At 34.5% G+C, this 4,400-nt stretch overlaps 1 pseudogene; it reads left to right on the top strand.

Annotated features, from left to right (window-relative positions):
* Window positions 1-234: 234 nt before the first annotated feature.
* LOC106468335 overlaps window positions 235-4,400 on the top strand; it is a 58,936-nt pseudogene continuing 54,770 nt past the window's right edge.

Genomic DNA, 4,400 nt, shown 5'->3' on the forward strand with positions numbered 1-4,400 from the left:
CCATTCACAAGAAACAACCAGCCTGACTAGCATGCCAAGCTGTATAAGCCCGCGTTTCACCGTCTGCGTCAACAAACGAGTTTCCTGCTGTTAAACGTATAAATATATAAATATTTATAATACAATCTCTCTTTTGGTTGTACGGACTTTTCATAACAATTGTCTTAAAATTTTGAGAACAGGACATTTTCTTGACACCACTTTTTGTTGGACGATACTTTGTGTGAAATGACCAGAACAACCACGTGGTTACCCCAATCAATGGCCAAGCACAAAATGTACCGTAGTGTTATCTACTGGATGATCAGCTCAGCCTTACTGGTAGAAACTGGTGAGTTTGTTTTCACTTGAACACCTGATTAACAAGTATTAATTATTTGCCCGAATGTTTGATATTTTTGCCCTAAATGAAGTAAATAATAAACTTAAAAACCGAGTAATTCAAACATTAATTGCTAGTAAGCACAATGGTGCATAACGAACTGTTTGCGCTATATCTACTGCATGATTCGAACTCTTAATGTTAACGTTGTAATTTCTGGTGAGCCGTCAGGGGGATGACAGAAAGTATTGTTTATTAGTGTATGCTATCGCAAAGCTGTATAATAGGCTATCTGTGTTGGAGTCACCGCAGTTATCGAACCCCGAATTTTGACGTTATCAGCTTCCAAGCTTATCGCTGAGCCTTGGGGGAGGTGGGATATGACTTCTGAGAATGATGATTGAGGAACATGGTTAAGAAGAGAGGATAACAAGTAAGGTTTGACTATTGGACGCCTTGCCTTGAATGTTATGTTTTGATATTGTCCAAGTCAAAACATAATACTCTTGGCAAGACACCTGACACTGAGGAATCTTATAACGATACAAGCTATTTTTAAAGCTTATATATTTAAGCGTATGATGTGTTTGAAATGTATGAGTTACACATTGTGTTGATAAACGTGTACTATTGGTTCCATGTACGAGGCTTCTCGCTCTGAAACAGTTTTTTCTTTTTTCTCAGCCTTATGAACTATCTACCTGTGGTGTGTCACAACAGTAAATCTCGAAATAAGGTCAGTCTAGTAGCGCCAGTATAATACACTAAAAGTGGCAAAACAAATTGTCCTATTGCGAAAAGACATTATTTTCTGATGTGTCAGTATATCTTGTGACGCTAATAAACCTCAAGCTCTCCCTCATAATGAAAGAGTATGAAGATGTATCTAAAAAGGTATAGCAAATAAACATATATATCTTATAATATACACAAAACAAACGATTGTTCCTTTAGAAGAAACATATATGTAATACAAAGCTTAACATATGTGTATTACAGAGGGCCAGGAAACTATAAAGTTTCCCAAATAATCATTAAAAAAAAAGAAGGAATACTTAGTAGCCTCGGCACTTGAAATTCTTTTAGGCAGGATTAGAGTAAATTAATCTATGATGACATTTTTTTCCTTTTTATTAACTATATTTTTGTGCGCCAGCAATACCCAAATGTGGGGCGTGCGTCTACCTGATTCGATTTTATTACTCATCAGGATCTCTACCAGCTTACCCTTAAACTGAAATTATTTTAGGTAGGATTAAAGTGTATTCATCTATGAGACCATGGTATGGTCAAATACACCAATCGAAAGGGTTTGACCTTCTGAGTACAAAACTGTAATTAAATCCCTACTCTGTCAAGAGATGGCGGAGAATTGAGCTAAAGGTCTGTACTTGAAAAAAAAAACAACAAAAAAAAACAAAGTCTGAGCCATTCTATGAGCTGCTATGCTGCGGCTAAAAAGACCTAAGTACCAAATGTTGATAACACGCTATACAAAAATACTATAATGCAAATATAAACTATGGCATAAACACCTTATTCATATTGCACTAATTTTATCCTAACAGCGTCATTTAAACAGTTTATCGAATGAACCTATCATGAAAGGAACATCAAAATAACTTCAGAAGGCAACAATGGGTACGTTGTTTCAGCTATCCGTATCACAATGAGAAATAATAGGATGACAAGTTGGAACACTTGATAGAATGTGAAAACGGTATTTCATTTAACTTAACGTGTTGTTTTAAAATGTTGTTTGTAGATTCTTTGGGTAGTGGCTGACCCTGTTTCGGGGTGGTCATAGGATGTTGAGGGGTGACTTCCGTTGAACTGATGGTTTCCATGGGAACAAGGAAAGGTTTACGGTGTTTTGGGAAACCGGTGTCGATTAGATCTGTAAGAAACGGTGTACTTCACGAGTATGGTCTAAAGTAAACAAATACTCCGTTTTCCAGTATTGTGTGGAAAGTCACACTGAAGATCAAACAAAACTTTGTTATTGTTATGTATGAACATATTTTCACTTTAGCAACATCCAATACATTCAGGGGTTGCAGCTAGGTCCCTGAACCTTCGTAAGAATTTGATCTCCTCAAATTAAGTCAGAAATGGCGTTACAGAATGTATCATGTTACTATTGTGTAATTATGTACATCATTGTTCTTCTACGTAATTCTTTTTCATTGTTTTAGCATACACTTAGAATGATAAGCGAGAGTAACGAATCATTGTTCTAATTTAGAGAAACAATGAGTAACTCTAAAAACAGTTCTTTGGGATTAAACTCCATATTGTTTTTACTCTTTCTAAGTTACATTATTATATTGTTCTGAAGTTAAGCCTTCTCATCCTCAAATACACGAAAATGAAGACTCAGATGATTCATTTCAAAAAAATCTATGTCTTTTATGCTTCTAATAGGGCTAGTATGGTCTGCGTTAATAAACGTATTGAGGGGGGATAAATTTTTGATCATCTTTTTTTGTATAATGATTTCGTTGTAATAATTTTACACATATAGCATAGTAAGAATCTGAATTGTGCAAAAAAACACTTGAGAGTGCGACACGACTCTTAACCGGATGTTTAGGAAAGTGTTGACAGCAGAGGTGCTGATTATTTGAACGAAATCTCCTAAAATGCTCTACCGTATCCGTTGAGTTGACAACAATGAAATGTATAGTATCACATAAGAACCAACACGTTCTCAGAAAAATAATGTTTATTGATCTATAATGCAGTTTTTATATATAATCTATTTTATAATTACTTATAAACATTCTGCGTAGTTCTAGTGATGTTTTATATATATGTGCATAAAATGTTATTACGGATTGGAAGCCAATGAAAATGTCGTTGTAACTGAGTAACATGCATATGTATACAGAAGAAGCTAGCCTAAGAAAATTTGTGTAAAACTATGAATTTTATTCGCGCATTGCTGTCTACAATTTTGACCTGACAGACTCGAGAGTTCTTGGGCTACTCTTATCTGACCAAATAGCGCTGTTTGACTTGGAGTTTTATAACGCTCTTAAGGACTCAAACTACGAAGTATGTTTTTGCGCAATGGGCTACGAACCATGAATCCTTTGACTCACAGGACAAGCACACTAACCACTAGGCAATTCCCAGCCCTTATTGTGGGCTAAAGCTTGCGAAACGTAAGAATGTACTTTCATTATAAAATGTAGATAACAAACATGAATAGCATATATAAATTTATTTTATGATTAACGTATTTCACTTCTAAAATTATGTTAAGATCGGATAAAACTTACAAAACTCAAAATCTTATATTCATATTCAACCCACTCCATTATAAACACTGTGAATATTGCATGGTTTAATGTGCTGTAATGACACAGATAATAATCATGGCAGTCTTATTATGGTAGAACTATGAAGATTTCGTTAATGTTTCAGTATTGCTGAAGTATTAGTATTAAAGGTTTTATTGTGACTGTTTATCAAAATATAAATGACTAAGTGAGAATCTGACCCCTGTGTTCCGAGTAAAACCGAAGATTGTTGACCTTAATACAGAGGGCTAAGTAAGTTATATTAAAGCAACTATGAATACGGAAATCAGCAAGCAACGTGACAACTACAACTAATATAAAGCCGCAGTGGAACGAAATCTATCAGAACTACAAGTTGACATTGTTTGGAGTTTTGTAGGTAGTGTGATGTCACGTTGTTACGTATTAGAATTTCAAATGGTCTGAAACCGAGTTAACTGATACTTTAAATTTAGTAGTTAAATTGTAGTTTGGATTTAGCAGTTAAGTAAAAGCCGATATATAGTCAGTTTATGATATTTGCCAACAAGATTGATATACATAGTTTTCTTATTTTAACACAAATACGTTTTAATAATCTCACAGCAATATAATTTACAATAACAGTCATTACAAACAATGATTTATAAACGAAAGTTTCACAAACTTACAAGCAATATAAAGTCTTCCTTTTAGTATTGAACTTCTTCGATATCTTATCGAGGGTTCACGATGAGTGAGTTGATTACGAGTTGACGTAGGTATAATTCACTTAACGGGAAGCTAGCTAGCTT

This window comes from Limulus polyphemus, unplaced genomic scaffold (assembly GCF_000517525.1).
Source record: "Limulus polyphemus unplaced genomic scaffold, Limulus_polyphemus-2.1.2 Scaffold2969, whole genome shotgun sequence".
Classification (NCBI taxonomy): domain Eukaryota; kingdom Metazoa; phylum Arthropoda; class Merostomata; order Xiphosura; family Limulidae; genus Limulus; species Limulus polyphemus.